Raw genomic sequence first — 13,360 nt, 5'->3', positions numbered from 1 at the left:
TTACTTTTGGGTACTCATTCTGCTGGAAGTAATGTGATAAGGAGCAGAAGAAATCACAGAATACTTATTGGCTGCTTGAGGTTGATGCAGGCATATATATTAGATACGTTCCATCTGGTCCTTGACCAATCTTGTCTGCTCCCATTCTGTTCTTGGATGTTCCTGAAATATAAAGAAAATCACTTGTTTGAGACTTGAAACTGTACAACAGTGAATTGATGTAGCACTCAAACGTAACAGTTAAATAATGGGACTAACCTACATTCACAGAGTAGGGGGAAGTCCAGAATTCAGCAGTTATCTGGGTAAAGGAAAGAAAGAAGTAGATGAGAAATCCAAGTAGAAGTGCTGCCTGCGGTTAAGGCTATCTTTGTGACTCTGAACTGTTTTTTTTAAAAAAAAACTTTATTAAGCTTGGGTTAGAGCAGAACAAAGTTTGGACACACAAACAAAAAACCTACAATAGTCCTATGGACAGAATCCTACAGCCAATTCCATTCTATTCTTGTTGCAGCATCATGTGATTAGTGGTTTGCTTTTCTTGGTGGCTGCTGACATATAGAGGATGGAAAGCAGAAGAGATGGAGCAAATCAATCACCTCCTGTGTTTATCGTGCACAAAGAAAATCAGAAGAACATCATTTGGCTCAAGTAGAGGCATGCTAGGGATTGGCAGCAAGAGCAACAGATTTCATGCCAGTATAATTTTGCGCTCACCCAAGGATGAGTAGTTGGTGCTTTAACTCAGCAGTGGTGATGGGAATTTTGCTTTAACATACTGTATTAAAAGAGCTTCAGGCTGGTGAAATCCATCTTGATGTCTTGCTACTTCTTTTGGATAGAAACATCCAAGGCCAGTATCACAATACCAGAATAATAGCCTGTTTCGAAATGGATTAGAGTGACAGGGTGGCTAATAAATTATTTGCCCAATTACTTCCCCATTTCTTTGATTAGTTCCCCATTGATCTTTTTTCCAGAAATGCTTCTCTGGCAATTTTCCTCTTGGTCTCAAAAAAATAATTAGAATGAAAAAATCCCCCACTAAATTGGAATCTGGAGAAAAGGCATTTCAGAACTACAAAAAAAACCAAAAACCCAAATGTTTTCCCACTGCAACAGCCTTTCTTTTGGATTGTACCTGCAGTGCTTAAGGCACGAATCCTACTTTGAGACCTCTGTAGTTTTGCAGGTGCTAGTTGCATTCAATTGTTATTCCTAACAATGCTTGGAAACTCTTGCATTTGGAGATGCCCCTAGTCCTCCCTTTCCCAACCCAGTTAGTTTTACAACCTAGCTACCCTGTTTCCCTGAAAATAAGACCTCCCCGGATAATAAGCCCAATCGGGCTTTTGAGCACATGCGCTAAAATAAGCCCTACCCCCAAAAATAAGCCCTCTCTGAAACAGGGACGTGCAGTCACTAGAGGCAAGGGAGGCATGGCCTCACCAGTCATGAGGAAAAGGAAATAATTTTAAAGAATTTTTTAAAAATAATTAAAGCCAAAGTAGTTGTTGCCAGATTCAAGTGACTTGGAACAGTGCTTTGTGTTAACCATAGGAGGAGGCCAGAGAACAAGGGGCCTCTTTTGCATAGGGAATTTTTCACCTTTTAAGAGTTAAGCAAGGGTTAACAAGCAAAAAATTCTTATGCAAATGAGGCACGTATTCTCTCGCCTCCTGTAGAGGGCATTTTTAGAGGCTTTTTAGAGTTCTCTGGGAGCAACTAGCTCAGTCTGACAGAGCTCTGGCCTTTCTTGAGGGGAGGGCAGGGCAGGGCAGGGAGAAGCAGAATTGAAATCATCTCTGAAACAGCTGGAAAAGGTGCGTGTGTGAGGAGGGGGGGAGGAATTCAAAAAGTTTGATCAGAAGGCAGCAGGGGAAGGGGGGGTATGGCAGAGGAGCTGCTTTCAAGCCTTTGGAAAATATATCCAATCCAACTTCTGTGTTTTGTGTTTGAGAGTGAGTGAATGAGAGAGGGATCCAAGTTCTCTGTGTGCGTGTGTCTGATTGAGAGAGGGTGGAGGGAGGGAGAGAGGGAGGAAGGAGGGGGAGGGAGAAGAAAAAGAATGGGAAAACTTATTTTGCAAGGGGGAAAAATGCTGTCGCTTTAAATCGGAACTGAGCATGCCTGGCTGTGAAATTCTGGGAGTTGAAGTCCACAAGTCTAAAAAGTGCCTCACCAACCCTAAAGCTGACCGCACGTCACTGCTCTGAAAATATTGCAACACAGCAGCAGCCATGAGGTGACCACAATCGCCATCTCCTGTACCACAAAAATAATAAGACCTCCCCAAAAATAAGGCCAAGCGCTTATTTCAGGGGTCAAAAGAAAATACCATGTCTTATACCATGCCATGATGAAAATTAAAGATGAACATAACTGGAAATATGTCATGAATGCTCTGTGCCTTCATCAATTGTTTTGACATCTTCCCTTCTGTGATTATTCACATCAGGGATTTCAAGCTTATCACAAGTGCAACATGAGGACCAGTTCATTAGTCTGAGGGCTGAAATGCTGAAACCTTTTCACTCATATAAGAATTACTTACTTTTAATGATTACATTTTAATTTATAATATGTGCCTGCCCAGAGGCTCCTGAATTACAACCCTCTAGCAGTTCCAGCCAGTCTGGCCAATGCAGAAGGATTCTGTGCAGTGGTGAAATTCAATTTTTTTTACTGCTAGTTCTGTGGACGTGGCTTGGTGGGTGTGGCAGGGGAAGGATACTGCAAAATCCCCATTCCCACCCCACTCTGGGGCATTTGCCTAGAGGTGGCATTTGCTGGTTCTCCAAACTACTCAAAATTTCCGCTACTGGTTCTCCAGCACCTGTCAAAACCTGCTGGATTTCATCCCTGATTCTGTGTACTATAATTCAGCACCATTAGTAGAACTGCAGGCTGCAGATCAATTGTCTCACAAAGAGTGTCTTCAGTTTGCCAGGAAGTTACATTTATCCTCAACATCACCCTTGCCTCTGGTCAACATTTCAAGTTTTTTGCAACTGAGGGCAACAGTGGAACAGCCATAACATTTCTCCTTTGATAGGTGTTCCAGCCAAAGTTGTAGTTCACTCTTTCTTTTAGTTTGATCTAATAGTGTCCCCAAAGTAGATCTTCTCAGCTCTCATCTTGCAGGAATAACTCGCCCATTTAACCCTTCTCATGGAAAGTCTCCAGGCTATAACAAAGTTCCTTTTATCAATGCAGCCCCTCCCTGCTCATTTTTTTTCTGTGAGCCTAGGTAGGGGGAAGGCTACTTGTAATGCTGTGTGAGTTGCATTCTCTTTCTTGGAGGAAAAGGTTACAAACAAGGCACTGGGGACAAGCAAGTGAGTAGATGCTAGCTGTTGAAGGCAGAGTGGCAGGAGCAGATTGAACAGATTTGCCCAAAAGTCAATGCTGTACACAATTATATGATTACAATCTCTATATTTTTTTAAAAAAAAATTCAGTACTACTTATTGTTGTGGGTCACCAATTATAGGTAAATCACAACTTGGATCAGGCTAAATTGATTCCCAGGTGAAGAAATGGTAATCCACTCCAGTATTCTGTCTAGAAAATCGTTCAAAAACTGCAGAATATGAGGCTCATGGACAATTAGTCCAAGAATTCTGATTCCCATGAATATACACTGAAATAGATATTTGGCTTCACATGGAAGTTGTTTTTGAAGGAAACTGCTGAGATGGGTGTCAGGAGAGTGAGATAATAATTGGATGGGAGATGAGAATTTGGCAAATTCAGCTTTGAATGAATTAAGATATTCAAAGGCTAATGGATGCTGTTGGTCTCGTGTTTAACACACACACACACACACACACACACACACACACACAAGCAGGTTTTGGTGTAGTCGGGTCTTTTCCAATGTAAGATTGAGAGTATCTTGGCGACATTTCGACGAGGTCCCACTCGTCATCTTCAGGCTGGTGTCTTCGACCTCGTGCCTGTGCAAGCAAAGCATGATCAGAGCTGCCGTCCCTCTATAAATACTGATGGGGGTGTGTGGAGTGCTGGCTCTGTTGCTGCAAGCAGATTGGTTGGCTGTGTGATGACCTCCTGAGCTCTATTGTAGTGATATTCTGATATTGTCAAAGCAGAAATGCCAAGACTGAACCCTAGTATTTTGGGAATCAGTGACTTGAGAAGGACTCACATCAGAGGAAATTAGATATCTATTGTGGACATTTTTTATAAGAATTAGAACAGCCATCATGATTAATAAACAAAAGTCAAAACCAGTATATGGATATAACAAAAAAAAATGATAGATATTAGATTTTATTATGATAAAATAGCTATTGCTATTTTAATTTGAATGCAAGGCAATCAGTATCAGAGTGATTGAACTATGCTATAAGCACAGATGCAAAGGAAGCTTCGGTGTCTTGGAACACCTTGTCAATGCAAGACTAGAAAAAGCTGTCATACTAATTATAGGAGACTGAAATGCTAAAGTTGGAAGTAAAATACCATCTGTAATAAAAGGAAAATTTGGTCTTGATAAACAAAATGAAGCAGGAAATGGGGTTCTGCCAAGAACATTCAATGTTTACAGCAAGTCTTTTCTTCCAACAACTATATTGCCAGATGGATAATACCAAAATCAAATGGACTGTATATTTTGCAAGCAAAGATGGAAAAGTGCAATTTAGCAGCAAAAAGATAATCCGTCTCTCATAGAACCAACTTTCGTACAAAATTGCAACTTAAATCAAGACAAGAAATAGAATCTTTGGATCAACAAGATGCAGCACTATTTTACAAGATTATAACAATAGCAATAGCACTTAGATTTAAATGCCACTTCACAATGCTTTACAGTCCTCTCTACTGAGTCACATATGTCCCCCAACAATCTGGATCCTCAATTTACTGACCTTGGAAGGATAGAAGGCTGAGTCAACCTTGAGCCGCTCAGGATTGAACTCGTTGCAGTGGGCAGAGATAGCCTGCAATATTGCATTCTAACCACTGCACCACCAGGACCACAAGATTACGCAGTCGAGTTAAAGGATATATTTGATGGATTAGATTAGATAAATGATAAAGAACTCTAGACAGAAATAATGTCATCATTAAAGATCAAACAAACAAAAGCACACTGAAATGAAAAAAAGAAGGAAAAACACCTGGCTGTTGCTATGTCAAAACAACAACAACAACAAACCCCACAGCACCCTGAGATAGAAAACAAAGATAAAGAAAAATGTGCATAACTAAATACTGAGTTCCATAGAAGAGCAAGGAAACACAGTACATGTAAGCAAATTATACAAAAATGATAATAAGAATTGAATGAGAAGAAAAGATATGTATTAAAAGATAATATAACTTAAGGAAAAATTTAAAAAAGATGGGCTCGATAAAAGAGAAAAAAAGTCAAAGATGTAGCAAAAATAGACACAAAGGTGAGATGATACAAATAATGTATAAAAAAGATCCCAAATCAATAATATGTACGAAGTTGTGATTACTGAGTTAAAATGTGACATTTTGGAAAGTGTGCCAAGTGAATCATGGAAAAAAGTTGGCCTAGAATTAGGCAATGCTGAAATCAATCAGTCAATCTATCCATCCATCCATCCATCAATCAAACAATTACATACAGAAACAAATATTGCTAGCCTTAAAGCTGCAGAAGTTTATGATAAGACAATGAAACTGTTAACATTCCCAAAGTTGATGCAGTACAAGTGATTCTTGTTGTTTGTAAATAGGTATGGAAAACACAATAGGGACTGGAAAAAAATACCAAGTTCAATTCCAAATACCAAATAATAGAATATTTCACAATTATATGTTTCTCTTGCTAGTAAAATAGTGCACAAGATTTTCCAATTCACCCTTCACCAGTAAATGGGAAGAAAAACTTGTCAGGATGTATAAGATAAAGATAAAGGTTCCCCTTGCACATATGTGCTAGTCGTTCCTGACTCTAAGGGTTGGTGCTCATCTCTGTTTCAAAGCCAAAAAGCCAGCGCTGTCTGAAGACATCTCTGTGGTCATGTGGCCAGCATAACTAAATGCTGAAGGTGCACAGAACCCTGTTACCTTCCCACCAAAGGTGGTCCCTATTTTTCTACTTGTATTTTTACATGCTTTCGAACTGTTAGGTTGGCAGAAACTAGGACAAGTAACGCAGGGAGCTCAGCATATTAGCCACTGAGCCACTGCGTCCCATCAGGATGTATACATAGGATTAAAAAAAACAAACAGATTCTCAAGATCACATTGTTAACATTTGATAGAAAAAGACATCTATTTGGGATTTATTATTATATGAAGTCTTTCAATTGTAGAATGGGTGTATTGGGTGCCTCCTCTGCCTGTTGAAGAATGTGTATGAAGACCAAAAGCCAGCAGTTAGAGCAGGATATGGAATAATTCAATGGTTCAGGATTAGGAAAGGACCAGAATGTATGTAATCATATTTATTTAATTAATATGCAGACCGTATCATGAGAAATGCTCAACTAGAAGGACAAAAAATTGGAATTAAAACTGCTGAGAGAAACATCATTACCCTTCAGCAGGCTGGCAATATTACTTTGGTGGTGGGAGTGAGCACGACTTAACCAGCCTCTTGCTGAAGACAAAAAGAACAGTACAAACACCAGTCTGATCTTCAGAATTAAAATGAAAACACCCCACCAACAAAATTATGTCACAAGCAAAACTACCCAGTGTAAATAAATGGAGAAGAAGTTGAAATCATAACAGAATGTATCTTTTAGGCTTAAAGTCTCACCAGGATAGTGCGTATAGCCATGACAAAGATTCATTTGCTACCTGAGATAAAAACTATTGTATATATAGACAATTAATGTAAATATAGACTATTCAGGTATGTATTTGTCAAGGCCAGGATTTTTCTGGTTACAACATTTACCTGTAGAAATTTGATCATCAGAAGGGGTCAACAAGGAAAAAAAATACCCCTTTGAATTGTGGTCCTGGAAAAATTGTTAAGAATACTTTAGATTGCAAGAAGAATAAATTATTAAGTACTAAATGAAGTAAAACCAAATTGCTTCCTCGGAGCATAATAATGAATCATGAAGCTAAAGGTTACATATTTGGGTGCATCATGTAAAGGAAAGAATCATAGAAAAATTGAATAATAATAATAAAAAGGCTGATAGAAAACCAAATGGCAAGATATTATTGTTCCGATAACACAAGCATGAAAAAAATAATCAAAAGACAGTTTGATAGACAATCCTGGCAAAATTATGTTCCTTGGGTCATGAGTCAGAATGACTGAACAATTGAACAACACCAACAAGGTGTTAGCATCTAATTCCCTCGTAAATTTCACAGGAGAATCTGGACGCTCAAACACACCTCCTGAATACCAACTCTTTTGAATGGATAATATAATTAAACATTTACATAATGTGTAATTATGAGCCCTGCGCTGTTTAAAATGATAGCATGTCTGCTTGCATTTGTGAGTGTGGGTAACAGATATACAGTATGAAGGCAATTTATACAGTCTTGAAGCTGCAATATATATGAACATACTTGGCAGCCATGCATAGAGAAATCAATAGTAACAGTCTATTCTAATCAATATAATCATAAAACATAACACGTGCACCAAATTTTTGGATTGAGCGGGGCAGGGTGGTCTAAACAGAGAACTTTCTTAAAACGATAAGGGCGTGTGGTGGCACAGTGACTTAATGACACTGATACTGCTGGCCAGAAATGGTCTGGACTTTGGTGGTTTGAGCTTGGCTTTGCGAGAGGGAGGGAGTTGCTCTCACTCGCTCTTTAACTCCTGCCCACCCTGCAGTTCAAAAGTAGGCAATATTGCGAGTAGATAAATGGATATCACTTTGGTGGGAAAAACCTAGTGTTTGTGTGTGTGAGAGGAAAGTGAAAGCCAAACCTGGACCTTGTTGAGTGCGAGGCAAAGTGATATGAGGTGAGATGAGACCCATAGAGGAGCCTAGAAGAGTCACCAAGCTGAGAACTACTAGTTAGCTGATGTAAAGCTAGTTTGCTCCCCTGCAGTGTACCAAGCATATGTGCGTTAGTGCCAAACAGAATAAACCAGCAATCTAGGCTGCCAGGATTGCATTGTGTCTAGCATTTGTAGATTTTCCGGATATTGTATGCCATACATTAAATTAATAAATCTTAATACAATCACTGTGTTTTGAATAAGTTGACCTTTCTTGTTCCCATTATACATATACAGTATCTATTCACAACACAGGTGAATTGTGTGCTCCATGATAGCTTATTTATTTATTCGTATTCTGTCTCTTCTCCAGGATTCCCCCCATAGTGCACATTATTTATTTGTACTGTAATCTTGCATGGTTGATAGAACTGAATATGAGCTGTCCAAAAAGACCCAAGGAGCTTCAGGAACAAATGTAGATTTAGATCTATGGGGAATTCCATATTGTAGCTCCAACTGCTGGCCTCCCATTTTGTTCGCAGTGGTTAAATGCAGCACTGCAGGCTACTGCTAGATCAGCAGGTCAGCGGTTCAAATCTCACCGGCTCAGGGTTGACTCAGCCTTCCATCCTTCCGAGGTGGGTAAAATGAGGACCCAGATTGTTGGGGGCAATATGCTGACTCTCTGTAAACCGCTTAGAGAGGCCTGAAAGGCCTATGAAGCGGTATATAAGTCTACTGCTATTGCTATTGCTATTGCTATTCTAGTTATTTCTGTCCACTTTGCAATGGAATGACAAATGGATTGAATTAGTGTTTTTAGTCTAGACTCAGGGTAATCAACCTTTTTATACCTACTGCCCACTTTTGTATCTCTGTTAGTAGTAAAATTTTCTAACCGCCCACCGGTTCCACAGTACCATAATGGTGATTTATAAAGTAGAGAAATAACTTTACTTTATAAAATTTATAAAGCAGAGTTGCAGCAAAACCCTACTGCCCACCATGAAAGCTGGAACGCCCAATAGTGGGCGGTAGGGACCAGGTTCACTACCACTGGTCTAGACTATAGGGACTGCCAGATATGATTGGTCATTCCCTTCCTATTCATCCAAGGAAGGCCATCCTTGCTGCTATGCAGATTGGTTTGACAATGCTTGCCTTTTCCTTTTAGGAAATGTTCCTTTCTCGCTAGTCTCTGTGCCTTCCCTTTCTTCTTCCGGATGTTTACACACAGGGATGACTTCATACCTCCCAAATCCAGACCCTTTTTTCCATGTTATGTATCTCTACAATCCTAGGATTAACAGGAACAAATTCTTTCATCCTTAAATCCATAAGAACATTGAAGCAAGCAAGAACTGGTAGTTCAGCTTCATAGGAACTAAGTTAGAAGCTTGTACATTAAAGATGTAACACATTTTTTTTAAAAAAAAGGTGAAGAAAGCTTTGCCAATACTATGAGCAACAGTGGGAAAGGGGAACATTGTTTCACACATCCTGGTGAAATGAAAAGGAGCCTACAGCAAGATGTAAGGGTTGAACAAAGCTTTTAGAGTTGAGGGCAATCTGTTTACTTGAATAGTCATTGCTGGATCAACTTTAAGCTTGTTTCTTTCAATGCAGCTACCAGCTAGTAAGAGAACAGCCAGGCAGCCCAGCTGCACAGAACAGAGATGTGTTTTGGGGAGGAGGGAACGTGCCAGGCTCTGCAGCCAGTTAGAGCTGGGATTTCTACTTGGATAGACTGAAATGCTAGGGGCCATCGACTTTAAAGGCCTATGATCGCTTTTGTTAAAAAACATCATTTACTAAAGCTGGAAAGCACAGGTGTGAGTTCATTTGCAATTAGCTCAGAGTGGTTAGTGGAAGAGGATAATGTCACCTACATCTGTACTCAGGAAGCAGAGAGAGACTTAAACTGGCAAAGGGTCAAGCAGAAAGTGTGGCTTTCACCTATATTTCCCTAATTATAATTCAATACTTTTAGCACTTCAGTATAAAGTACAACTGATTAATATTTCTCTGAGCTTTGGAGCTCTGAAGAACAGATTTGCTGCCTTCAAATCTCCTCCCTCTCTAAGCACTTCTCCTGTTTTAATTTTTTCTTTTGATACTTAAGGCAATGTTTTCTTTCTAAAACACTGAGGTGCTATGCAGAGGTGGAGGAAAGAAGAAGCAAATCAATCTACCTCATTGTTTAGTAAAAGTTTAATTTCTATAGAAGTGCTACTTAAAAGCTACTAGTCTCTGGGCTATTCTAGATGAAGAATAACACATTACTATTTTTTTTAAAATTAGTAATGCTTGCTTGTATAGCCAGTGTGAAGAGCATAGTTTCTGGAATGATTTCCAACCTTTTAATACAGCTCCACTCATGGTCATGTTATCAAGAGGGAGAAAAGGGAAAAGGGTTTAGAGCTCTGGCAGGGCACTGAAGGTTTTTCAATCTGTCTCCACAGTTCCTGCCCAGATCCCACCAATTTCAGATACAATCTTTCTTTTGCCAGCTTTCCCATAGATTTGGTCCCATTCGTTTCTGTTTTTGGAGAATTATCTGTTGATGGATAAATGTACAAATGAAGTACTCATGACCTTTAAAGTAATTTCTTTCAATAGTCTATTGAATTGGAAAGAATAAAAAGCTATTTCCAATGTGCAAGTATGATGTGACGGAACTGTGAATAACTACACAAATTAAAGTTTAAATTTTACTGCTGCACTCTCATAGACATCTAAAAATTATAATCAACCAGCCAACATCTATTTGTAACTCAAGACAAAATACAATTTAAAAAAAGACCAGCAATACAATGATTATGTGGATTACATGCCATCAAGTCATTGTCGACTCTTAGCGATCGCACAATAACTATAAAAAGAAAAAATTTAAAAATGGTGAGAAAATGCTGAAATAATTAGTAGTTAACAGTAATGTGAGGGAGAAACCAAATGTTGCAGCATTATAGGCTGTAAAACTGGGCTTTTTCTGCCACCTCCTTTTCTCCAAGACATGCTTGTGTTTGCAACAGAGGTGAAACTCTGCTGCCTTCATTGTGTGTATCTAGTGAACACACCATTTGATTGTATTCAATTAATTGATCAAACAAAAGTGGCTTCTGGGTAGATATTTATTTACTACTTCCTCTTAACATCTGGGACTAGAAAAAGTTGTCTGCATACATAACCCTATTGACCTTTGCTAATTGTTCCTGGTTTCACTGCTAGCTCCACTGTCAATTGCTGTTTTGTTTCTGAGATCACACAAAAGAGTCTTCATTGTCATCCATTGACCTTGCCTCTGTAGAAATTTGAAAGGGGAGGAAGCTACCTTCCATTTTTTTTGCCAGTCACCTTGGCTGCTGCTTTACTGCGGAGTGGGCCCACAATCATTCAAACTACACACACTGCCCAGCCAAATGTTGTTGTGCATCCAGATGAGCCCCAAGCTCCCCAATGCAATTTTATTCCAATCGGTCCCACAATTACTTGTAATTAAACAAATAAATCTCAATTCTAATTAATATCTGCAATGGGATTTATGTGATGAGCCTCAGCAGGATGCGTGTTTTCAGTCTATTTCACTATTTATTGTGCCTTGTGGGTAAATATCGGCAACCTGAATCAATAAATGTAATGGTGATGGAGATCTCCTGTTTCTGTCTTTAAGGACTTAACCCTCTCTTGGGTCTTTATCCTTCTGTTTCTAATCTCCCTTTTACTTCCCTCTATTTTGCTAGTAGACATTTTAGAATGACTGCTGAAATTATATCTGTTCAAGGAGGAGGTGTGGGTGCCTTATTTAAATAATTTTGGAAGGTGATACTCAATGACCACATTGGAAGGCTGCATTAAATCAAGGGAATAGCTTAATGTGGAAAGCATTTTCTCATGATCCCATTTTAATCACGTGTTGTCTGATAGTAATACACCTTTAGTTCAGGACCAAAATTGGTTCACCAACCCTTGGGTTTTGATTACAAGGATTTCACCCAAAATCTGCAGAATGGAAAGGGCATTTACGCCAGTTAGTTCAACTCCTGCTCAGATTTAAATTAAGCTTTCCCACAGATGTTTCTCTAGCCTCCCCAGAGAATGGGAGTACACTCCCTTTTTGTGCAATGAATTTCATTCTCAAAAGGTGTGAACCAGCACATTTAATTGGAATCTGGATTTCTGTAGCTTAAATCCATAATTCCATTTTCTGTACTATGGAACAACACAGAATATGATAACATCTCAGATATTTGACAAGTGCTTTTATATTTTCCCCAATCTTCTCTCTTCAAGGCTAAATGTACTCAATTCCATCTATTTTATCTATTCATAAGATTTGGCTACTAATGGTCAAAGCACATTGGTGGTAGATAAGAATCAATGGAATTGAAAGTGGGCTGGATTTAGATAGCTTGTGGGCACGAAGGGACTTGAAATAGCAATAGCAATAGCAGTGGACTTATATACCGCTTCATAGGCCTTTCAGGCCTCTCTAAGCGGTTTACAGAGAGTCAGCATATTGCCCCCAACAATCTGGGTCCTCATTTTACCCACCTCGGAAGGATGGAAGGCTGAGTCAACCCTGAGCCGGTGAGATTTGAACCGCTGACCTGCTGATCTAGCAGTAGCCTGCAGTGCTGCTTTTAACCACTGCACCACCTTGGCTCTTAATGAATGACACATTTGATCTCTCCCTTGGGCTCAGCCTGCCCATCTCTATATACCCGACAGGAAAAAGACTGAATCAACTACTTCTACTTTATTATAAGGCTACATTAAAAGAATTTTGCAAGTCTGAACGTGCACATCTCCCACCATTTTGTTTACAGTGTGAGGAGTTGGGGAGAGGCCCTTCTGAGCCTCTTTCTGCTCCTTTTATGCATCTGAGGGCTGTACCCTCTCTTATCTGATGGTTCCCTAGGCACATCTCTCTGCTCTGTTTCTCAAGGTCTTCTTATATAGTCTCACAGAAATGAATCATGTAATGATGGGATGGGAGTATTGGAAGAAACTTTATAGTCAACTTTTGACCTTTCCCTTTGACCAGTAAGACTACAGGTCAGAATTGTTTACATTGATTGGAAGCTGAAGTCAAAGGTTAAGAATGTTTCCAGCCACCTTTGGAGATTCCAGGAAATAAAATTTCTGTATGAAGAGGATGTGCTCCATGGATGAACTCTGACTTTCTCTACTCAGTAGAGGGACAGTCTATATAAAGATGATTGGTTTAGTTCTCTTCATGGTGTGAGGATAAAGCACTCTAGAGATACATTGGCCCAAATAGCAGTTCACTTGAACGTAGTGAATACATAGCCGGAGGAAAATTAACAATACACACAATGTACGGAGGTCATGTAATTGTAAGAAAACACTTACCTAAGCAATTTGTTACAGATAGGAGAGATGAGAATAAGTTACCACCAGAATAAAGCCACT

This window comes from Thamnophis sirtalis, unplaced genomic scaffold (genome assembly GCF_051295495.1).
Source record: "Thamnophis sirtalis isolate CommonGarterSnake01/CBP01778 unplaced genomic scaffold, rThaSir2_p1.2 scaffold_1, whole genome shotgun sequence".
NCBI lineage: Eukaryota > Metazoa > Chordata > Lepidosauria > Squamata > Natricidae > Thamnophis > Thamnophis sirtalis.
Note: the sequence above shows the minus strand (reverse complement) of the source record.